Consider the following 26,351-nt stretch of genomic DNA (forward strand, 5'->3'; position numbering starts at 1 on the left):
ACACAGAATTCCCACAGCATAACATTTATCCTTCTAAAGCACACAACTTAAAAGAACTTAAGAATTTTCTTCATCACTCCCAAGAGAACCACATAAGGACCATCATACCCTGCTATGCTCAATAATCCCGCCATGCTGGGCAACCACCAACCTACTTTCTACCACAATGAGGTTTTACATGCTCTCAATATTTTCTATGCAGAAACACACAGCTTTTTATGACTATCTTCTTTCACGTTGAACCCTAATGTTTCTGAGACTGTTTTGCATTGTAGCACATATCAGTGTTTTATCTCCGCATTGTTACATTTTATTCATTTAAAGTTAATAAATATTTGAATTACTTCCATGTTTTAGTGATTGTGCATGGAAGTTTTTAATGGTTTATTTTAATGTTGTTATTAACACTGGAAGAGATTTGGATTAACTGCTTTCCTATCAACTGCATGGCAATATATTTTCTACCAATGGTAAGCACTGTCATTTAAAAATTGAGATACTGGTATGTGAGAGAAGTCTGAACTACTTTGTACATGTTGTTTCAGAGGTCACACCATGTTCCTTATCAATTTCTAATTCATTTGACCAAGAATTATTTTGGGGTTCATAAAATCAAAACCATTTTTCATAATAACAACATGACATGTATCTGCTTTTTGTAACTAGGTTTGAATTTGTGTGAATGGTACAAAGCTCTAATAGGTAAAAGGTTAGGAGCCTAATATGAATTAAGACAGTAACATTCAAGTAAAAATAGATTGCTATCTTTATGTTCTTTTTTGCCGCATGTAGAGGATGCTGAACTGTCCTTGGTATAGTGAAGCATTAATTTCCCTAAATCTTGTCTGTGATTATATAACTGCATAATCAACACCTGTGAGACAGACTAAAAGCAAGAATGGACATGGGAGACATTAAATTCGCAGTACATTAAAAGTAGGCCTTCAGGGGTGGGCTTGGGGCTTGTATATTGACAATAATCAATTACCAATTCAGACTGATCCTGTAAAGGTCTAATGGCCTTTGGTTATAGTACTTTCTGCAGTCATGGCTATTTCCAAGACAGGAACTCTGGTAAAAGACTTTAACCTCCAAAGTGCCAGAAGTCCCATCATGTAGGACATTCAATCTGAGAGCTTACCCTAATGTCGTAGTTCTTGAATGCAAATCTTTTTATAATCCATTACCCTGATTAGCTACTGGTGACAATTTCTGTATCTTTCAATCTGTCTGCTTATTCGCCATCCATCCATCCATCCATCCTTTCATCCATGCATCTATTCCTCGTTCATAATATATCACCCAGATGAAAGGTAAACTCCAAAAGTAATGAAATATTATTTAAGGTAGGCATATCTTAATTGCTACTACATTGGCCTTGGGAAAATACACAGCATTTATAAATCACTATAAACTAGTGACACTCGTAAGTCTTCCAGATACTTTTCCATTTAATTCTCCACTCTGGAATCTAAGCGTAGTTATTATCACCTTTATGTACTGGCGGAGTTATGGTTTATAAACACTATACAATAGAGCTTTTAAAACTATTGGTCCCAACTCTATATAGGATTTTGTGATTGGGTTTAGGGTCAGCAGTATCTGATAATGGTAAAAGGCTTAAGAATGTGAAATGATGTCCCTCAACTGAAGAATGGATAAAGAAATTGTGGTATATCTACACAATGGAATAATACTCAGTGGAAAAAAATGACATCATGAAATTTGCAGGCAAATGGATGGAACTAGAAAAAATTATTCTGAGTGAGGTAACCTAGACTCAGAAGGCCAAACATAGTATGTACTCACTCATAAGTGGATATTAGATGTATAGCAGAGGATAACTAAACTACAGTCCTTAGCCCCAGAGAAGCTAGGTACCAAGGAGAACCCTTAGAGGGATGCATGAAGCTTCCTGGGAAGAGGAAATAGATGAGATGTCCTGGGTAAACTAGTGGCAGGGAAGGGGGAGAGTAGAGAGAAAGGGATGGAGGTATGGGAACATGAGGGATCAGGATGGTCAAGTTGGAGATGGAATAGAGGGGAAGAACAATAAAAGTGGTATCTTGATAGAGGGGCCATTATGGGGTTAGGGAGAAACCTGGTGCCAGTGAAACTCCAAGGAAACCACAAGGATGACCCCAGCAAAGACTCCTAGCAATAGTGGAGAGGGTGCCTGAACTGGCCTTCTTCCCCTGTAATCAGATTGGTGACTACCCTATTTGTCATCATAGAACCTTCATCCAGTAACTGATGGAAGCAGATGCAGATATCCACAGCCAAGTACTGGGCTGAGCTCTAGAAGTATAGTTGAAGAGAAGGAAGAGGGATTATATGAGAAAGGGGGGACAAGATCATGATGGGAAATCCCACAGAGACAGCTGACTTGAGCTTGTGGGAGCTCATGGACTCTGGACAGATAGCTAGGGAGCCAGCATGGGACCGACCTAGAGCCCCTGTATCTGGGTGATAGTTGTATAGCTTGCTCTTTTGTGGTGCCCCTAGCATGGGACCAGGACATGTCCTTGATGCATGAGCTGGCTCTTTGGAACCTATTCCCTACGGTGGGATGCCTTGTTTAGCCTTGATGCAGGGTGGAGGAGCTTGGGCCTGCCTCAACTTGATATGCCATGCTTTGTGGATTCCCAAGGGAGATCTTACCCTATCTGAATGGAGGGGAAGGAGGAGTGGATGGGGGTGGGAAGAAGGTAGGTGGGGGGAGGGGACGACAGGAGAGGAGGGGGGAACTGTGGTTGGCATGTAAAATAAAATAAAGAAAAAATACAGAAAAATTATTTCATTGCTACTTCATAACTGTAAGAAAAAAAATGCAATGACCAAAAATTAATTAAAAACAACCATGTGACAAATCCAGGCATTTCCGGCAGTATTTGCTCATGTTGCATTGTTGGGGCTTCACTGCAGTACTGGCTCTGAGCACACACGTGTAGTTTGCAGTGTGCATGCTTCCATCCCACACAGTGCCAGGGAACACTGCATGAAATGCACCAGCTCAGCTGTAGGACTCACATGGTATGAACTGCAGTGCTTTTACTAAACATGGGAAGTTTTCTGCTGTTGTGAAAACACAACACTTTAATTACAGAAAACAAAGACTTAAGATTTTCTTGCATAATTCTTCAGCACATAAGTATCACATTGGTATATTTTTGGATTGCATTATATTAGAATGGTAGAGCTTAAAATTTGCTAATTGAAGAACAGAGGTGAAATTCCTAAAGAAAATCACTTAATGAATATTAGTTTGGAATTAGGACAGACTTTCTAATGATATCTGAAATGGTGCTAAATGTACTGCCATTTCGTATTAAATATTTCTACAAAGTAACACTCTCAGTATTGATGACCCTGAATCAAAACATTAAGGAACCCATTAAAGGCGCTCTGTCTTTTATATTTTCAAGTGCTCAGCATAGATTCAATTATTTTAAAATATTTTCAAATTTTTAAAAAATATCTAATTATTTTAAAATAATATGTATATATGATATGTATGTCTGTACATGCATGAGGAATGTGTGAGTACAGGCACGCGCATGCCATGCTACACATGTGGATGTCAAAGGACAATGCAGGCCCGTCTTTCCCTTACACCTTATTGGAGGCAGGATATCGTTTTCACTTCAGCAATCAGCAGGCTGTCTGGCCTGGAACATCTTTAGATGCTCTTTTCTTTCCTCTCTCCCCCTCCCGCATCTTGTCACAAGAGCCCTATGATTACAGATGCTACCACATCTGGCTTTGTGTAGGTCCTAGGGACTCAAACTCATTTCATTATACTTGTACTGCAAGAGCTTTATCCTCTGAACTGTCTTGCTAGCACCAATATTTAATTCCTTTAAAAAATATTTATTAATTCATTTTATGTGTATGAGTGTTTTGTCTGCGTGTGTGTGCGTGCGTGTGTGCGTGTGTGTGTGTGTGTGTGTGTGTGTGTGTGTGTGTGTGTGCACGATGGGCATGCCTGCTGCCTGAGGATTTCAAAATAGCGTGTCAGAGCCCCTTAAAACTGGAGTTGTAAATGGTTGAGTAGCCATGTGGGTACTAGGAACTGAGCCTAGATCCTCTACAAGAGCAAGGGCTATAAACTGCCGAGCCACCACTCCAGCCCCCAAGTTTTAATTCTTCATGCATAAATAACCACATCCCTCTCATTAGTGAGAAAACTTCTCCTTGTCTTTAAAAGATAATGAAATCATGCATGTGCAAAGGACTTGATTTAAACCAACAATTTCTTTGTGATTTATTACAAGTAAAGGGTTGATTTCTACACAGATTTTTATACACATACATACATACCCAAAGTTATTTCAAAGTTTCTTGGGTAAAAGGAATTGTGAGTATAATAGTTTAAGAAGCCCTGAAGTAGAAAGCATGCATTCTTATGTATAATAATTGTCAGAAAAAGAGCTAGCCTCATCTTTACCTAGCCTTGGATAGTTTGGGCAGCACCATTTGGCATAATAAAGTATGCTGTAAATGATCTCTGAGAGTTATTAAATCAAAACCAAGCAAACAAGAACATTCCAGATAACTCAAAAAAGGCTATTCTATTCTTCTATGTCTGGCTAAGAGGAATAGCCTCATTTATTCACAAATGAGGCACTATGAACTATTTTTCTCTAGAAACAATGTCACTGTGTTCTCCAAACAAAATCTATATCCCCTTTTCTACTCAGTGACAACATCACTTTTACAAATTCAGTTCAGAACTTGGCTTTCTTGAATATGGCATGTGGTTAATAAAGAGTGACAGAATTTAAACAAACTTTTTTAGCATCTCGGGGTTTACTGATTGCTACTGCTATGACATTCCTATTGTTTTGTATAAACCAGGTTGTTTTCTTGAGACTGGGCAAGAGTCTTAGCCTTTTTATGCAGCACTTCTATTACACCTTCCACCATGCTGCCGTCCACAGTGCGGTGCTTGAAAAATATTAATTCAAATTCAATTGAATTGTTTACAAGGGGTGGAGAAAAATGTGAGAACACTGAAATTTAATATCTTTGGGCTTCCTACTGGAGATTAATCAAAACGAAAGTGTGATTTTTTTATATGACATATGGTTTCTTCCCCGAAAGGCAGATCCAAATGAAAGCAAGTGAAGGTGACATATTTACACGATGCATTTGGAGCTCAGTAGCTAGAATTCTGTTTGTTTTTACCCTGTTCTTTCTTTGCTTTCTCAACCTGACTGCTGAGAAACAAGGAATTTACCCTCTAACTGACAGGAAGGGTGAGCCTGATTGGAAGGGTTTTCTGAGAGCTATACATAATAATGACTGCTATTCTGAAAGCTGCAGAGAGTTCCATCATACCCTTTCTCAGACCCTGGGGCACAGCATCCTCTAGATCTAGGCTGTCACTTGCATGTCACATCATTTCTGCAGCAGCTCCAGCTGTTTTGATGGTTCTCAAGGCCCTCTTCTGTGAGTTGCACCCACAGACACATTAAGCTTTTCAATGTTTGTTCCTCTTAGAGTTGAGGTACCTGGCCTAAGCTTAGAAAAAATATTGGATTAGAGTGTCAGGCTGTCTGAAGTTACCATATAATTGTCTGTTGAGTTTTAATTTTTGATAAATATGCGCAGGTCCTCAGAAAACCAAAATCTTATACTGTCATTGCCTAACACTCTTCAGTGATCTTCAGTGATAGAACAAGATGCAATGTTTCCATCATGAATATGAAATTGTGACTGTCTTTTAGATCTTTAGTTCCCCATCCTTATTTTGATTCACCTTTTTGTTTGTTCAGTTCACCTGCAAAACTAGTTGCAGTTAATAGGCTGGGCTTATACAGCTCCCTCATCAAGGGATATTTTTTTTTCTTCACCTGAGCTTTTCATGACAAGTTTTGTCTTCTAAGTAGCCTTTTGTATAAATACATGCCCTGGGACAATATTCATCAAAGTGTCTACTGTGGGGTAATGATTGCTCTGGTTAATAGAAGTCAGCATGAAAACTTAAATCAAGAAAGGTGCTTGCACTAGAGAGATAGAAAATAAAAGAGTAAAATAAGTGAGATCACTTTAAAGAATGATGGTAAAACAAATATGACAGAATAATCAAAAAAGACTGTTACAATGGAGCCTATGAACACTTCTAAGCACATACCAATAGCTCAGATTAAGAATGAATTAGTTTGGCAAGAGAAGGGAAAGCCAAGGAGGCTGGAATCCTGTAATCGAGGAGAACAAGAGAGGATCTGAAGAGGTTGATAAGGTAAAGCCAAGGAGAGTCACGAAAGTCATCATAGTTAAAAGTCTATTCAAAATATGAGGATAAGTTGGCAGATTATTTAATAGTAAGTGAAGAATGATATATTCTTATTTTCATGTGGTCAGGGGAAGCAGAGAGATAAGTTTGGAAGTTAATAGGATAATCCAAGAGTAAGATCCTGGCTTGAATGAAGTTCAAGATTTATTTTAGAAGCTGGCTGGCAAAGCCTGTGATTAACTGGACAAAAGAGAGTACTGGCTTAGGAAAGTCGATTTCTTCTATAGGACTGACTGAACTTACCTTGTCGTGTTCATCCTTACACTCTAAGGGCCTACCCCAGAACTGGCAAGTGGTAAATACTCAAGAGATATTCCCTGAATTAAGCTGCTCAATGCATTTTTCTTTTAGAGAGAGAAGCCATTCAAATCCTCAGTAAGCAGTAAGATATGCTTCTTTAACTATTTTTTTCATAGAAAGTTAGATTTGCTAGGATTTCCCCCAAGAATATCATATGTGAACAGGCTTTGAAATGCTGATTACACTTGGAGCTATCTCCACTTTTAAAAGCAAGATCCTTTGACTATAAATAACAGATCCTTGTAGTTCTAGTACAGAGCTAGAAAAAGGGGGGATAAATAGCATCTAATATTTCTGTTATATATTTTGAGGGAGTTATTATTGAAGAATCTTGGTAAAATAGAGACCATCAACAAAACAGACTTAGAAACGACGAAAGATCTGATTACCATAGTATAAATCAATGTTTTGAAGCTCTTGCTGAAAAATGTGCAATACTCTATAAAAGGTAGATCTTTCTAGTGATTCATGACCTAGAAAGGTTAACTATCAGTGATAACATTATACCTAGTTGATCACAAGCCAGTACTCTTGAGCAGCATTACTAAAATCATACATTATCCATCAAACACATATTTATAGAGGCTCCAGTTCTCAGCACAAGACCTTGGTTTCCTACAATGAATACATCACACTCATGGTGTAATAAGCGCTATTGGATAATGACAGTGCCTTAAGGTCTAAAAAGAAGATATTAAAGTTTGTTTCATATGTATGTTACAGCACTTTTTTTTTGTTCACTTACTACAAGTTACATGAAATTATTGCAACCTTTTAAAACATACACAGAGGAATTTTCCTTCAGGTATAAAGAATGAACTTATGCTGTTTGCTGGAAAATGGATCATTATATTATCTGAATTAAAACAGTCTCAGCAAGACAAATTCAAATGTTTTCCACTATTTGTTGGTCCTAGATTTTATATAGTTACATAAAGTTACACATGAACAGATCATATGAAAGTAGAAGCAAAACTGTCTAGTGGGAGGAGGAGGGATAAGAAAGGAGAGAGTGGTGGGGACTAGGAGGAATGTGTTCAAAATATATCATATACTTACAAGAAAATGATCTTAAATAAATAATAAAAATTAAAAACATTACACAAAACCAAACCAGAATGACAATTAGAAGGCTTAGCTGAAACCTGGAAAATCATTATATCCTAACTTTGACCTATGCTGTAAAATGGCTGTATGATAAGTGGTTTATAGGAAACTCATGCCATGTACTATAACTTTTGTCAAGAACCTATGGCCAATGAGCTCATGGACCCTAAGGGGGCTCTCTCATTAATATTTTGCTAAATGGCCATGGCATCTGATCACATCCGGATAAAGATCTCTGTATTCACAGATCCATGAAGCTCTCGGTCTTCATCTAAGAAACTCCTTTTTGCAGTAGCTGTCAGTTAAGACCCAGACTCACAGCCAGTCGAAGTGCAGAGAACATGTGTTGGTGGAGAGCTCAGACACAAATGAGACATGCATATCACACTTCTTCCTCTCAAGGTTCAGGGAACATCAAGAAACAGAGGGCTCAAAGATTATAAAAGTCAGAGTTTGGGAAAGATCAGGACATGTCTTCTGGACATGATATGATTATTGCTCTCATGAACTCACAGCCGGTGTGTTTGGCTACACAAGACCAACAGAGTCAACATTCCAGCAGGTACAGGGGAAGGGCTCACCTGTACCTGAGGAACTATTGGCAGCTGATGGCTGTTTGGAGAGGGAAATCATTTTTCTCAAGTGGTGTTGCCCTTCGTAGGTTTATAATGCCCCTGTTGATGGTCCCATACCCATGAGTATATGGGCAGTATTAATCAAACTTGGTGAGTTATGAAAGAGAATAAGACTATGCACTTGGGTCATAGGCAGGATCCTAGAGGAGTTGGAGGCAGGGAGTAGAGAATGAGTGAGAAAAATAATTGTATTCAAGTACCGAATTCTGTGTGATGCCCAAATGTAACTGATACATTTGCCATATAACCACTAGACCTAAGGCTCAGGGGAAAATCACAGAAGAAGGGGAGGAAAGATTCTAAGAATTCAGAGGACCAGGATGTCTGCTGCTAAATTGTGTTCTCCAGACATCACAGGGAAAATGAGCCCATGAAATCTCAACAGAACTGAATGAACAAGATGGGCAAGATGACAACAGGATTTGACATGGCATCATGGAAGGGAAAATCCCTCATGGTTCCACATCTAGATGAAAAGGTCAATGGCTGTTGAGAGACATAAAAAAAATCAATCACTTCCAGGGAAGTGATAGTGCAAAGGTTGTTCAATTCAAAGTGGTTAGCCTGGGATACACGTACATCTGAGCAACAATAAATGGACTCAATAGGTTGTATATACAAGCATGCATATATACATATATATTCATATATACAAATGTGTAACAATAATAATTAAAGAGATTATGAATTCAGGAAGGAGAAGACATGGAAAGAATTGGAAGGAGAGGGAGATTCATGAGTACTGTAGATGCAGTGCTCATGTATGAAGCTCTCAAAAAGTAAAATTGTTAAATGAAATAGCAATTCTCAAAGAAAAAGTAAATCTATTATATTAAAGCAAAAGAGAAAGAAAGGATTGGTTTACAAAACTGGTATATAAACCCTGGGAACTATATGCCTCTTTCTCCCCTGCTGTGTTACCAGAGGCTAATGTGAGATAACAAGATTATAATCAGATCATGAGATAAAAGATTATGGTCTGTGAGAGCATAGCAAGAGGAGCTACCTTTTGCCTCCTATATTCCCTTGTTCCTAAAATATCTTCACCTATATTGTCTTTTTGTTTTCCCTTCTTTTGTTTTGTTAACCATTTTTCTGCTGATAAATTCTATTTGGATTTACAAATGCACACAGAAGATGAAAAGTCGTCAGGAGGAATGTGAAAAATATTGTTGAGTAACCTGCTAGTGTGAGTTCCTCAAACTTTATATGGTAAGATACATACAAATGAGGGGATGAGTGTTGCAGAATATTATTTTAAGGTGTGTTACTTTTATTTTGCGTTTGTTTAACTCTATGAAGTTGTGTTATTATGCCTGTCTATAACACCTGATGGTCTAATAAAGAACTGAACAGCCAATAGTGAAGCAGGAGAAAGGATAGGTAGGGCTGGCAGGCAGAGAGGATATATAGACGGAGAAATCTGGGAGGAGAAACGGAGAAGCCAGAGAAGGAGGAGGACTCCAGGGGCCAACCACCCAACTACACAGCAAGTTATGGAGTAAGAGTAAGATTACTAGAAGTAAGAGAATGGGAAAAGCTCAGAGGCAAAAGGTAGATGGGATTTTTTAAGGAAAGCTAGCTAGAAACTAAGCCAAGCTAAGGCTGGGAAATCATAATTAAGAATAAGCCTCTGCATATGATTTATTTGGAAGCTGAGTAGTGGGCCCTCCAAAAGAGAAAAGAGCAAAAACCAAACAACATTTTGGCATTTCAACATGGACTGTATTTCCATAAGGCCTGAGAAAGCTGAACAAAAACAACTAAAAGGGATACAGCTCCTTTAATTGTTTCGGCTGAACATTTTCTGCCGGTCGGTGAGCACTTGAGCAGCTAGCACATTAAATAGAAACAAAAAAACTAATTAAAAAATGCCTGCTGCAGTGCAAGCATTGGTGTTCTAAAGATTTAGGAAAGCTGAATACAGTTCCTGGTCTGACAACCTCCCACAGGCCTTGAGTTTCACGCTTGGCTTCTATGACCAGAGAAGCAGGCGGAGCCAGCTGAGACAGCTATGCGGAGATAATTGTTTAAAATTTGCTCATGTGGTCAAAAAGGACTAGAGATGCGCAGTAAAAGAGATCCAGGCAGGAAAAAAAATCTAAATAGATTTCAGTGTGTTTAACAATGTGATTAGGCTTAAGAAAAGAAAAAGGATATAGTCATAAAAAATGAATAGTTTATAAAATAAAGTCTTTAAAGAGAGAGTAAAAGAAAAAAGCCATATAAAATGGGAAATACACAGATAGTCTGGATCCTGTACATCATTGTGTTTATTTTGAATTTTTTGATTGTTGGAAAGCAAAGGACAGCTGCAAAGAGATGTGGAATTGAAACAGGGACTATTGAAATAAATCAGCCTATATGCTTTAGGAATGCCTTAACTTTTAAAATGTCAAAAAATATGTTTGTCAAATGGAAATAAAAAAATGCTTTGAAATTTTGTTCCCATAGGTAATGAGAAGTTATGGATTCCTTCAAGGTTAATATGGATCAGGTTTGATCAGGCAAGACCTCCTGAAACTTGACAGGTGCTATCTATCAGCAAAAATTACTGGTCTTCCCAGGATTTGGTTATTATCTCAAAATTTTCTCTCTGGGACCCTAAAGATACTTTTTCCACAGACAACAGGAAGCAGTATGGCGAAAACTACACCCACATTCCTGAGAGTTAAGGGGTGTGGGTGGTCTTTGTTTATTTGGTGGGTTATGTATGTTTGTTATCATTTAGGAGAATACAAAATATTGATACAAATTTAAAGTTATTTTTGTGACACTGTATATATGTTTCTACTCTTGTTTAAACAATTCTTGTATATTGATACAAATTTAAGATTTTTTGTTACAGCATCTTGTATACATGTTTCTATTCTTGTTTAAATAACCTATGCAGTTTACTCAAAAATGTACCATGAAGTTCTAGTTTTTGAAAGCTATTATAAACTATATAGGATAATCAGGAATATAGGTTAGTGGTTAGTCATTTATAATGATCAAATTTATAGATATGTTAGGTATGTTTTCTAGGTTAAATAGATATATTTTAGATAGATAGATGGTCTTTAGACCTTTCAAAGACCTACAGAATATGGCATTTAAAATATTTTGGTAACTTAAGGTTTTTCATGACAATGAGACACATCTGCTTCTGGCAGTACCAATTTACTTCAAAGATGGTGGACACCGAAGAAACTCTTTATGGATTTTGATTTCATTATGGCAGGCCACTGGGCAAAGAAACTGCTATTGCCTTGACTGCTTTACTGTGTGCTGTGCAGACTGGACATTCAGGGCCCACAGAAAAATGACTGTTGAACTTTGCCAAAGCAAGGCAGGACAGTCCTTCAAAATTTCTACTTCACAGAAAAGTCTGCCAGTATTCTGCAGGACACAGAGGAAAATGACTGACAAACCTTGCCAAAACAAGGCAGGACAGTCCAAAATTCCTGCTTCATAGAAAAGTCTGCCAGATATTCTAGGCCAGTAGGCTGAAGATGGATGCCCCAAATGTGGCAGAGGAACTCTGGGTGACTGTCCAGGCAGCAACACATGTCTCTCTTGTTAGATAATGTTACATCATTCTGGGTCTTTGATGGAGTTGAAGACAAAATGGTTATAGCTACAGTTTTCCTTAGTTTTGATAGAAAGTGAATTAGGTATAAAAATTTAGAATCACTAAGATAGGATAGTGCATTATTTTCTCTGAATATACTAACTACAAATGGACAGAACATTGTGAATGCAATCCTTACTTGATAATTGCTATTGTCTTACTATGTAGCTGGAGTTAGAGCTGAGCCACTCAGACTCAAATAAACACACAGACTCTTATATTATTTATAAACTGTATGGCCATGGAAGACTTGTTATTTAGTTCTTATATCTTAAATTAACCCATTTCTATAAGTCTATACCTTGCCACGCGGCTCGTGGCTTATCGGTACTTTACATCCTGCTCCACGACGGCAGCTGGCAGCTTCTAGTCACTCAGCCTTCCTGTTCCCAGAATTCTCCTTTCTCCTTGTCCTGTCTATCCTTCCTGCCTGGCTACTGGCCAATCAGCACTTTATTCATTAACCAATCAAAGCAACACATTCACAGCATAGAGAACATCCCACATCATTACTATGTTTAAAACTCTTTTAAAAAGAGGGAAATGTTGTAGAATATTATTTTAAGGTGTGTTATTTTTGTTTATGTTGCAGTTGTTTAACTCTGTGAAGCTGTGTTAACACACCTGTGCCTGTGTAACACACCTGATGGTCTAATAAGGAACTGAATGACCAATGGCAAGTCAGGAGAAAGGGTAGGTGGGGCTGGCAGGGAGAGAGTATATATAGAAGGAGAAATCTGGGAGGGAAAGGAAGAAAAGAGATGGAGGAGATCCAACAGTCAGAAGAGAAGGACTCCAGGGGCCAGCCACCAAGCTACACAGCAAACCATGGAGTAAGGGTAAGATTTACAGATATAAGAGAACAGAAAAAGCCCAGAGGCAAAAGGTAGACAGGATAAGTTAAGGAAAGCTGGCTAGAACTAAGCCAACTAAGGCTGGGCAATCATAATTAAGAATAAGCCTCTGTGGGTGATTTATTTGGGAGATGGGTGGTGGGCCCCCCAAAGGAGAAAAGAGCAAAAAACAAACAGATGAGAGCTTAGATCGGGTCAGATGTAGTTAAAAGTGGTTGTGAAAAAATAGAGAAAAGTCCAGCCTGGGGCAGAAGGGCTTGGGAGAGGTTGTGTTGCCACAGGGATTTACAGCAGTAAGAATTGTAAGGATTGAGCATTTGAGGACCTGGGTAATGAACACAGAGACAGAGCTATATGACAGAAAAATGCCTTGAAGAAAATTTTGCTGGGGGAAGATTGTTTAGAAGGGAGGAAAACATTATCTTCCCATCTTTACAGTAAACTTTTAGCCCCATTTCCTATTGGATGTTACCTCCTCTAACTGAATTCTGCGTAAAAGAGACTTTTATGGGTCTATCTAGGGACTTATGTGATATCTTTAAGGGAAATATTTGTGGGAAAATGCATTCTGAGTTCTAAACAGTCTATTTATATGCGACTTTGAAGGAGGCAGTCCATGGAGGACTACTGTTATGACTAAAGTTTAAAGCTAAAATCCAGTGCTGATGTGCTTGTGAATCAGAAAGTTGGCCATGCCACGACCATTTAGCATGTTCCTGAATCTCAAAATGAAACAGCTAGAATTATTTGTAGGTTTGAAAGACCAGTAAAATACTAAATGTAAAAAATAAAAGTCATTGTTTATGTTCTACTGAAAAGTCTGTTAATTTTTTTTTGTAGTTTCCCTATTGAAAACCTTAAAATGTTTATGAGTGCTTAATAAATATCTGAAAGCCATTCTGTGGCAGTCATCATGACTTTTGAATTCAGGTTAGAAAGTTGTATTTTTAGTTATGGGTGAGAGAAGGCAGCAGGTAGAATCAGAAATTTCAATCATGAAGAAACTAAAAGTAATTTTTTTTCTATTCCTACAAAGTGTAGGAAGAAAAGCAGGTACGGATTTGTGAAGGATGGCAGCTAGATTTCAGAATTACATTTAAGAATCTAAAATGGATTTGAATATAATATAGCTGAAACCTATCAATCTTACTATTAAACTTGAGATTTTTTTTCTTTTTAAACTTTTTGGTAAGTTTTTCATGAACATAATCTATGTAACTTACTGTGTATAGCTCTTATATGAAGCCAAGAAAACTAAAAGTTGTTTGGGTTTGTATTTGGGCGGAGCATCATTGAAGTACAACAGTATTACTCTGGGGAGGATTTGTACACTATATCTGTGCATGTTTGCAAAGAACTCCATATCTAGTTATGTAAATCCAGAACCTCCTGTATAATTGAAACTTAAAAGGAAGACCACAGAGGAGTGCAGATAGGTATATAAAATATCTCTATTTACAAATATAATTTTACATTGTATGTCAACCAATAAGTACCCCAGTCAGAATGGCTAAGATTAAGAAAACTGATGGGGCTAAACAGGTGTCTCTGGTTAAGAGCTGTTCTTACAGATGATATGGTTTCAATTACCAGCACCTAAATAGAGGCTCACAACCATCTGTCACTCCAGTTCCAGGGCATGCAATCCTCTCTCTGGCCTCCTTGCACACTAGGCATATACTTGGTGCACAGATATGAATGCAGATGAAACACTCATACACATGAACTAATTTAAAAAGGAGTGAAAGAGAAGGGAATGCAATGCTGTTGAGGATGAAGGGAAAGGGAACTCCCATCTTATTGGTTGGAATGCAAACTGGAGCAGCTGTTACAAAAATCAGTGGGAAGAATCACCAAAAAGTTGAACATTGTCATACAATCCAGGTATACCACTCATTGTACACAAAGGACTTGATATCATTCTTCAGAGACACCTGTTTATCCATGCTCATTGCAACTCCTTCATAATAGTGCCTCCTCCAGAAAATGAGTCAGCCGAGACATTTATTAACTTATGAATTAATAATAAAAATGTGGTCCATATACACAATAGAACTTTATTCAACTGTAAAGAAAGGTGGAACCATGAAATTTTAAGGTACATGGATGGAACTGGAAAATATTATACTGAGTGAAGTGACCCAGACCTGGAAAGACAAACACAGGATGTTCTTTCTCTTTCTAATTTTAACTTTTTGAGGAATTCGTATGTGAGTACTATATTTACATCATTTCCTTGACTCCCTCTCAAATTCTTGACTTTTTCTGCTATTATTGCTAGATACATCTTCCCTGTTATGTCTAGAAGATACTACATCACAGCAGATTTTGTGGTTTTCAGACTCTTACCATCTTTGAGCCCTCTCTTCCCCGACTATCCCTGAGCCTTAGGTGTAGGTGATGTGTTTTAAGTGCATCAATTAAGATTGAGAATCCTATGGTCACTATTCTTTGCACTTAGACTAGCTTGGATCTCTGCAACAGTCACCATCTGATGCAAAAGGAAGAGAGTTACAGTCATGTGTATACAAAAGGATAAGCATTTAGAATACAGATAGAAATGATATTGTTTTAAGAAAATGGCAGTAGTGGGTTCTTTTCTAAGACCTATGACCTCTCCATTCGTGGATAAATTGCACACATTTACAGGACCCTGCATGGATTTCCTATTGAATAGGGACCTAGCTAACCAGGTGTTAGTTCTCAAGATAAAAAGATACTATTTTACTCTGGGCAATATTTTATTGGACCAGTCATCATTATCATTTGTAGCTTTTACAACTAGGTATGATTATTAATTGCTTCTCTCCCTTGGCAGCTTGCATAGCTTCTTGGGAAATATGAGCTAGTCCCAAGGGATGAAGTTTCTGGGTCTGTTCTGGCTTGATTTTCCCAAATTCTGTATCTGAAGGTTGTGATGTCTTCATCTATAGCATCATACCTTCAGGTTCTAGGAACTGAGTAAGGACAATAGCAACATTGTCTCTTGTTTGGAGAGTCTCTTGGACTCTCTCTGTCCAACAATTTGAAGGGAGGGTCCCCATGTTTAGAACTGTTTTCTTGTTATAGTCTATGGTTTTGGGGAAGAGCATTACCAGCCTGTGTGGCATAATTACATTTAAACTATACATACATATGTACATGCATAGAAAATACACACACACATACACACATATGCACGCACATGCGTTTTAAAGCAAACAAAAACAAAATATATCCTTATGGCCTTTAAAACCATTCTTGTGTTATTTATCTATTTCCTCTCCATGTGTATTACACCCTACCTCCCTCTGCAGTTAAAGTCTCCTTCCTTGGCTCCAGAGAGATTATTCTTACTTATTTGTGGACCACAGCCTCATGTATTAGATTTGAGTATCTAACTGAAGGCAGAAAAGTAGAAAGCGATCATGGGGAAGAGGAGGAGAAAGAGTTCTAGAGAGGTGTATAATAGGCTCAAGGCACATCTGTGAAGGAGTAATGGGGGAAAGCAGTGGGGAGCACACACCTACGGGATTGGAGTTACCACCAATGGAGGGGTAATGCTTTCCTCAGGAGCCACAGAGTATCTAACAAAAACCTAGTACCAGGCAAAGGATATCTTCTTTCAATTGTTGATCAGGGGATCAAAGAGACCCTCCAAGACAATATAGAATATTGCTATCGTCCTTACTTGCCTCCTAGAAATTGAAGTAAAACCCTAATTCTTTAGTCATCACATACTTTTGTCATAGAAGAAGTTGGAGCCATTAAGCTTACAGTAACCTGGGAGCCTCATCCCTGAGAGCTAGCTATTATAATACCAGAAGGTGCTATGCAAGTAGTTAAAGGTAACATTATCAACATTCCTTTATAGCTGAAAACCTCTGAGCCACAGCAATGACCAACCTGATAAGATACTCTCAATGGTACAATAGCAACACTTATGTTTTATGGGTAACCAAAGGGCTGCCTAGCTAGATTTAAGGCCCACTCAGTATTAGGGAACTCATGTCTTTTACTGTAAACCTTTCTAAGAAGACTGGAGAAGTCATATACTGCAGAGGAGAACCTATTACTGTTATATTGCTAAATGAATATAGCTTTCAACTATATTCTAAGTACTTACCGTTATGCCCACAGATAAGTGCAGCTTTTACCCTTCATCAGAGAATCTTCTTTATGTAGTAGATGGGAGAGTGCTACAGAAATGCATAAGTAGTCAAGATATAGAAAATAAGTGATGGTGGGGTTCCTAGTACAAGTGGGAACATCTACAACAGAATCTCCACACATAAGGTTCAGGGAACATCCTGGATGCAGAGAGGGCAATGGTAAAAGTTTGTAAATTCAGAACACCAGGATGACTGGTACCCAATAGTGTCTTCTCGACTTGATACAGATGTTACAACTATGAATTCTCAATAAAATGCCTGCCTTCAGAAGACATGTACAGGAGTACACCAGTCAACATGTCAGCACAGATGGGGAAAGTTTCCCAGTGTAAAACTGCTAGATAAAGAGTTACAGATAGAGGATGCTAAGGGAGGGTGCATTGGATCTCTTCAGTCATGAACTGTCTGTTAGTTTTATCAACAGTAAGCAATCAGCCCTAGCATATGTACACATGAGAAATACCAATTGGACTCAATAGGTTGTATATGTGTATAAATATTTCAAAGTAATAATTACAGAAGAGATCACAAATTCAAGAGGGAATGAGGATGATGCAAGAAGCATTTAGAGGGGAAAAGGAAAGGGTGGAAATGATATATTGTATTAGAGTGCTCATGTATGAACTTCAAAAAATTCAAATTAATAATCAGCAAAATTCTTACATATAAAAGGAGGAATAGAAAGCAGACTAATAAAGGCTAATTTCATGGTAACAGGATGAATGATACTACATATCACAGCACTAAAATATTGGCTATTGATACTTTAACAATTAAAAAACAAAAAAACCCAGACAAGTATGAAAACGACACAAAGGAATCCATTATTTTGTATAAATTTAAAAATATATAAAGTCACCCAGGAACCTAAGACCTCAAAGAGAAAGCTAAGAAAGTAAAGATCCACTTCATCTAAAAAAAAAAAAAAAAAAGGAACCAGAAAAGTCAAGCCTGCCTTGTATATAGGTTCTAGTACACCATGCTTTTCCATAATTGAATAATTATTGTCACAGTAATTTTAGATCTTTTTTTATTGCTAAATTGTAACAGATATGCTAAATAATAACATTGCTCTGTATCAAGTTTCACCTATTTCCTCTTAAAATTAATTAAGATAAAATTCAACTATAACTTTTATGGTTTGAAGCATTATTAGTGAATAAGTGCATTTTTTTCACTGTTGAACATAAAATGACTATGATACAGATTAATTTCATTCTTGTGCCTCTGCATGAATATAACCAGGCACACACAATTTTCAAGAAAAGTATGCTAATAAAATTCAGCTCTCATTATTAATAAATAACTAGCATAAGGTAAAATGCCATCTTTACTAGATTTATAATTTGAGGACATAAATATTTAAAAGATCCCTTTAATTTTTTAAATTAATATTTGCTTTGCATTTGTTCAAGGAGCACTTCAAATGACTCACATTGCTTTTGAAATGCTGATATGAGTGCATATGCATTATTAAATACTCATATTCCTGAGGTATATCTAGGTCTTTTTAATGAGAGAAAACAAAACCATTGATTAAAAAAGGGAAGGACTGAATTGGAAGACAATTATGAGATTCTTAGTGACATGTTCTGAAACATACAAGAATACTATTTCAGATGACATTGTTGGTACTGCATTATATGCAGGATGTCCTTCTATGTGTTTTGTTATAGATAATGTAACATATTTAATAACTTTAAGAATGGAAATTAGAGTGATGATTTCCAGGAGCTGAGCTAAGTAGATATAACTGGGTAACAGATACTGGGTTTCAATCATATTATTTATATTTTTACCTAAAATTACACACAATAATACAAATATATATTTAAATGAAGACACGCACATACATATGTGTATTATATGAAGTTCTATCATTGTGCTAGATTATATCATTATGCTAGTTATAATAATAATTATATCATTATACAACTCCACAGGGTGATAATACTCCCCTAAAAGCCATAGGCTATTTAACAAAATCCCCAGTACCAAGCATGAGAAATCTCTTTCCAAGTTGTTGTTCCAGTGACTCCCAGGGGTTTTCAAAACAATATTTTTCATTGCCCCTGGTTGCCTTTCTTGAACTCGAAGGTGAGTCCTTATTGCTGAAGACACAATGTACTTCTGAAACAGGACTCGGAGCTGGATCTGCCCCCAAAGTCTCCTTCCCAAGGACTGGTTTTTCATAGTACCAGAAGGCTATATGCAAGATGCTAAGGGAGGAAGGCATCAGTCGTCTTACCCACTGTGATGCCTACGAACCGCAACCAAAGATGTCATGACAATATATTGCACCAAAGGTACAATAGCGGCACTTAAATCTTGGTGGTAACCAACAGCTGCCTCGATGAACTTACAGCTCATTCCGCAGGAGGGAGATCATGTTTGGTACTGTAAACCTAGCCAACTATCTGTGGCTAGTGACGAGTGAGAGCATGGATCTTAGAGGGACATCTACTACGGTTGCTTTCCCAAATCAGTATAATTTTAACTGCATTTTAAATAGTTATCTGTTGTTGGCATTTCACTCATTTTGGGGGGCCCGCCATCCTGCTCCCAAATCAACCACACATGGAGGCTTATTCTTTTTTTTTTTTTTTTTTTTTTTTTGGTTTTTCGAGACAGGGTTTCTCTGTGTAGCTTTGCGCCTTTCCTGGAACTCACTTGGTAGTCCAGGCTGGCCTCGAACTCACAGAGATCCGCCTGGCTCTGCCTCCCGAGTGCTGGGATTAAAGGCGTGCGCCACCACCGCCCGGCTAAATTTTTATTTATTATTTTTTTTTCCGGAGCTGAGGACCGAACCCAGGACATTGTGCTTGCTAGGCAAGCGCTCTACCACTGAGCTAATCCCCAACCCGGAGGCTTATTCTTAATTATGAATGCCTGGCCTTAGTTTGGCTTAGTTTCTAGCCAGCTTTTCTTGACTTAAATTATCCCATTTACCTTTTGCCTCTGGGCTTTTCCCATTCACTCACTTCGGTAAATCTGACTCTTACTCCATGGCTTCCTGTGTAGCTGGGTGGCTGGCCCCCGGAGTCTTCCTCCTCCTTTGGCTCCTAGCTCTTCTCCTTTCTCCAAGATTTCTCTCTGCCTGCCAGCCCCACCTATCCTTTCTTCTGCCTCGCTATTGGCTGTTCAGCTCTTTATTAGACCATTGGGTGTTTTAGACAGGCAAAGTAACACAGCTTTACAGAGTTAAACCAATGCATCATAAACAAAAGTAACACACCTTAAAATAATACTCTACTGCATGTATCCTTACGTGCACAGGTGAGTGTATTAAAGAAGCTTCATTTTGCAACAGATGGAGCTCATTACAGAATCCATGATTGGTCAAAATGTAGAGACCCACTAATAGGAGGTACTCAGTGCCAATTGATACATACACAATGTAACTGCTACACTTATGGCTCAGGGAACCCAGTGGAAGATGGAGGCAGAAAGATTGCAATGGCCAGAGGACTAGTAAGTCTGCTGTGAGATTATGTCTTATAAATATGACAAAGAAGCTACACCCATGTTATAAAATGGAAGTTGTCAGGTTTAGAGACAGAGTATTCATTAAAGTACTGTAAAACTTATTTACGAAATTCATCTGTGTCACCAAAGAGATACTGTGTAGGGATGGTGGTTAAAATGACACTTAATTATCATGAATGCATTCCATTATCAAAGGCAGAAAACCCTTCGACATTGTGCTTCTGGGCAGCCTGATACAGGATTTCCTCACTAAGGTGTGATGTATTGTATCTTTAAACCAAAAGCACATGTAGTTACACACATACCAATTCTCTTTTTTTCACACCCATCTGAACTCTTGACCATGCATTCCCCACTGGTAATATGTATCAGGAAAAATGTCCACAAGAACCCAAATAGCATTAGATTTATGAATTTGGAGCAACATAACAGCCAGCCACCAGCACTGGAAGTGGGTTGCAATCTTGTACTTAGTTGTGCTACAACTCCTTCATAATAAAATAGCAAATTGAAGTGATTTTCAGACAGTGTGGGAGACCAAAGGGAAATGTTTCTGCCTCCAGTAAGCACAGAAGGCTATTAATGAGCCATGTCTGGCTCCCCCACCTCGCAGTGCATTCAGCGACTGCCTGCTTTCTGTGCTCACAGAAGTTGCGATTATCAAATTCTAAAGCAGTGGTTGGAAAAATGACTTAGCTTTTCAGAGTTTATGGGCCATATATATACTTAGATATTTTATTTGTGGTTGGCAAGGAGAATTGAGTGCCCACCGTTGAGATGGGTTTATATGGTACACTTTGAGCTCCTGGATAAGAGTTATGATAGCACGGAGGGAACAGGATGCTAAAGAAGGGTAAGATGTTAGTGGCCATAGTTGCCTTTATTCTTATTTTTGTCTTTTTGAATTTTTTCAATATATTTTGAGACAAGGGCTAACTATGTAGCCCCAGATGGCCTTTAACTCATGGTAATCCTCCTGCCTAAGCTTCTGAATTGCTGAAATTACAGGTATGAGCAATCATGCCCAGATTCTTCTTGTGTTCTAATCATGTAAACTTCTTCGTTTATTTTGAAGAAAAATCCATCATGCTTATAAGCTTTTGAAAGTATTTCTAATATTTACTTTAAAAACTACTTCTACAATTTGCTATCTTAAAGTTAATAATTAATTTTCCCTTTGGAATTTGTTCACTGTACCTAGTACTGGGTTACATAGGGATAGTTTCTTACACGTATATAAAGTACACTGAACTATCACCCTATATTCCCTCTGAACCTCTCCTTTTCCCCTCTTCTCATCAGTTCAAATTTTCCCTAGACAGCTTCACATTGACTTTTATGTCACATATGCAGATATGATTTTATGCATCTATGTAAAATCTAGGACACCTATGTTTGAATAAGAATGTCTCCCAAAGGGTCATATATTTGAATGCCTAGTTACCAGGGAGTGTCACTATTTGATAAGGTTTGAAGGATTAAGAGATATGGCTTTTTTGGAGGAAGTGTGTCACTAGGGGTGGACTGTGAGGTTTCAAAAGCCCATGTAAGCCAAGAGTCTGTCTCTGTCTATGGTTCAGGATGTAGTTCTCAACTTCTGCTCAAGCATTTGCCTGCATGCCACCATGATTCCTGCCATGGTGGTAATGGATTAAATCTCTGAAAATGTAAACAAGTCACCAATTAAATGTTTTTTCTTATAATAGTTGCCTTGGTCATGGTGTCTCTTTACAGCAATGGAACAGTGACTAAGACACTATAAGAGAGAAAAATGTGATAGTTGCCATTCTGAGACGACAATTAGTTTAATGTGACTATCTTAAGTCATATCCATTTTCTGCAAACGGCATACTTCATTCTTGTCTATAACCAAAAAGCTTCACTGGCTATGAACCCCACATTTTAGCTGTTCCATTGTTGACAGACACATTGGTTAGTTCTATTGCTAAACTATTTTGAACAGTACTGCAATAAACATTGATGTGCAGATATCTATGTGAGGTACTGAGTTGAAGTCCTTCAGATAAATACATAGGGGGTAGAGTGTGGTTATATGGTGGTTCTATTTTCAGGTTTTTGATTAACCTCATATTGATTTCTATGGTGGCTGGATGAGTTTATGTTCATACTAGCAGTGTATGAGGGGCTCCCTTCTGTCCACATCCTTCCTATCATTTGCTATTTGTCTTCTTTACGAATGTCATTATGACTGGGGTGAGATGGAATCTTTTTTTTAAATTTGAATATCCTTTATTTAATGAACACTGTTACTAATGAAACCAGGTATGACTTCTGTGGTTATTGACTCATTGGAAGATTAATTTCCAGGTTACATGGAGACATTCTGGTACTTTTAAAACAAAGAGCTAGGTACTCTCCACATAGTTATCCAAGGAATGGTCTTAGTCACCTTGGTCACTATGTTTGGATCACCAATACCTGACCTGTACTAGATAGGATTGTATTCATTAATGTTTGTGGGGGAGATGAGTTTTAAAAGGCCATCATATTATTACTTGCATTTTAATATTTGATTCATATAAAATTTAGGAGCCAAAGACATTGCTCAATGGTTAAGAGCAATGACTGCTTTTACAGAGAACCTGGGTTTGATTCCCAGCACTACTGTTTACAACTACAAGTAACTCCTCTTCCAGAGAATCCTGTACCCTCTTTTGGCTTCCCCAGGTACCAGTTATACAAATGCTGCACAGACATACATGCAAGCAAAATAAACATACAAATAATTTTTTTTAAAAAACATGTGAAGGCTACCTTATGATCCTTTTTTCTTTTTTAATTACTAATTGCATGGCCTAAGGCAGGTTTCTTGCTAGCTAGCTCTTATAACTTAACCCATTTCTATTAATCTATATTTTATCACATGGCCATGGCTTTACCAGTCTGTTGGCATTTTGCTTTTCCTTTGATAACAGCTAGTTTCTCTTTGCCTCTCCTTTCTTCTTCCTGTCTCTCTCTGCATTTTCCACCTGCCTCTAAGCTGCCTTGCCATAGGCCAAAACAGTTTTATTTATCAACCAATCAGAGTGACATATATTCACAATATACAGAAAGACATTCTACAGTACTTCCCCTTTTCTGTCTAATCAAAAAATAAGGTTTTAACTTTAATATAGTAAAATTACATATAAAAAATAGTTACCAAGCAAGAATTACAGTTACAGTATCTAGTCTATTTATATTTGGCAAAATTAAAGGAAATATTTTATCATCTAGCCTATATTTGTGAGTCTAAAGTTTCATCTCTAATTTATTTTTTTATTATAATCAAGGAGAATTATAACTATGACTATTTAGTCTTCAACTGCATCAAACACTCCAGAAGGATATAATATTACCTAAGTAAAGCTTTGTAAGCAGCTTCCAAAATTCTGGAAATGACAGAGACAGCTGGTTGCCTGGATGCCCCAAGTTCCTCTGTAACATTGGGGCATCCTTCTTCAGCCTATAGGCCCAGAGTCTCTGAGGTGCTTCTCCCTGTGTCCTGCAGAATATCTGGCAGTCTCCTCTGCAAAGCAGGAACCTGACGGACCATCTTGCCTTATTTTGGCAAAATTTAGTGGTCATTTTTCCATGGGTCTTGCATGCCCAGTCAATACAACATTTTGTCAGGCAGTCCAGGCAAGAACTGTTTCTTGCCCAAATGGCTGACTTTTGCTATAAGGAAAGTAAACTCCATATGGAGTTTTTTTTGATACCCATCATCATCTCTGAAGTACAATGGTGCTACCAGGAGCAGACATGTCTCAACGTCCAAAAAAGCGTAAGTTCTTAAAACATTTAAAATGCCATATTCTGTAAGTCTTTGAAGTGTTTGAAGATTACCTATCTATCTGAAATATATCTATGTATACCTAGAAAACTTAAGGTAGTGTTTTTTTTCGCATTTCTTCAATGTCTAGGGATAATATGTTTATTAGCCATTTGACATTCAACATTTGAGAACCATCTCTTTACTTCATTAGCCCCTTTATCAAACAGGTTATTTTATTTTTAAATCTTTTAGAGGTCTTTGTACACTTCAATGATATAATTTTTCCTAGTGAAGCATGCATATGCAGAGGCAGTGCTCATGGTGTGCAGAGTTGACAGTGCCTTACAAGGAGAATCACATATCAACTCAATGAAGAGAATTCACAGCAGAGAAAAGCATCACTTTTGGAGTCATGAAGACTTACGTGTGGATCTTTTCTGATAAATTTTACTTACACCAGTCAATAAAGTTCTTTTAACAACTATAGGAGGAAGGTACTTTTTACTGTGCTGTTACATACATGGACCAGAAGAGATCCAGGAAAGGTACCATCACGTCTATGGACCCACAGGTAATATGAGGCAGAGCTAGGATTAACAGACATAGGCATCCAGATTTTCATAGTAGTATTAATGGTGGCCAGCACCAATTAAAGCTTTGCTTCTTTCTAGACTGTCAGTTACCTATATGGTGCATACTTAGAGCTGAAAAATGCTAGTTTTGAAAAGTTAACTCAGGAAATACACCATTTATAAGCATGTGATATAGGATGTCACATCTTTTAATTATTGATTCTTTGTACATATTTGCTGAAGACCAGCTCTGACCTGTCAAAGGGTTCTTGGGGGGAGGAGTGAGGAATGAGGAAGTATTAGATAGAAATATAGACAGAGATGGTGAGAAAAACAGAGACACAGGATAGCTTCGGGAGGCCCCTGGGTTGATACCCAGTTTCCTGGACTCTATTCATAATGGGCCATTTATACATCAGCAAGGGGAGAGGTAAAAGACCTCTCCCTTCCAATGTCAAGGTATAAAGTGTAGACCCTTTGAAATACCTGGCAACAATGCCCTTGGTCAAATCATCCTATTATGCAGCCCTGCTAGGTAAAGCAAGCTCAGACTTTCTGACCTTGAATAAGGCCTTACTAGGGAGCTTCTGTAGGACCCCACACATATTGTAACGTATTCCTTGTTCAGTAGAATAAAAGTTTATCTGAAACTAACATTTTCCACCTAATTTTTTTTACCATCCATTTGGTCCAATTTTTAACAGTAATTTAAATTGAATGTCTGCTACATTATTTGCTGTTATAGTTTGCTTTGGGTAGTTGTTATAAAAAATGTAAAACCAACCTATGCCAAACATTATTAGATAGTGAATCATTTTGATATATATCTGATAAAAATATGTTTTGAACAAAAATAATGAAAAGACATAAGTATACATGTATTTCAAGCCCCATAGGTGTCCCTGATAAATTATTCTAAAATAATTTAGAACATTTACAGGTAAAATTATAGGTAGAATATTCTGAAATGGTCACAGCAGAGAACAAACAGCTCATGTCCCCAACCTATGAATTTCATGTTGCCTTAAAGAGCACGCTTGGTTAAGAGTGTGTGCTGTGGATGTAGTTTCTATTTATTACAACCTGAAGATGATGCTGAATTCAGCTTCAGGGATTGAATCTGGACATCAAGCTAAGTCACAGGACTGAGACATCGTCCCCACCAACATTGAGAACAGTTGGAAAGAGAGGACAGGAATCAGGCAAAATAAGTGGAAATGAGATCACGGGAGACAGACAGATGCAAATGGAAAATATCTAAATAGCACGGGACAGAAAATGAGGTGGGACTACAAAGAAAGACAACAGATTCTAACTGGAAGAAAACTCAGGCATTTCATAAGCACAGATACTTTTTATGCCTTTGGTTGGATATGTTAAAGAGTTCACCAGCACGTAAATACATCACCTCTCCTGGGGATAGAAACATCTACTTCAGTGAATAGTTTTATATGTCATTTCACTTTTCACTATCCATGTGTGTTTTCCAAGTGTATTGTGGTGCTTTAAAGCTTAACATGTGATGAATACACTTTGAAAAATGATGTTGAGACTTTGCTA

General features: G+C 37.7%; 1 protein-coding gene across 2 annotated transcripts in view; it reads right to left on the reverse strand.

Annotated features, from left to right (window-relative positions):
* Epha6 (EPH receptor A6) overlaps positions 1-26,351 on the reverse strand; it is a 935,524-nt gene that overhangs the window by 141,686 nt on the left and 767,487 nt on the right. The window lies entirely within an intron of this gene.

This window comes from Peromyscus californicus, unplaced genomic scaffold (genome assembly GCF_007827085.1).
Source record: "Peromyscus californicus insignis strain IS unplaced genomic scaffold, ASM782708v3 Scaffold_16__1_contigs__length_79575227, whole genome shotgun sequence".
In the NCBI taxonomy this organism is placed as follows: domain Eukaryota; kingdom Metazoa; phylum Chordata; class Mammalia; order Rodentia; family Cricetidae; genus Peromyscus; species Peromyscus californicus.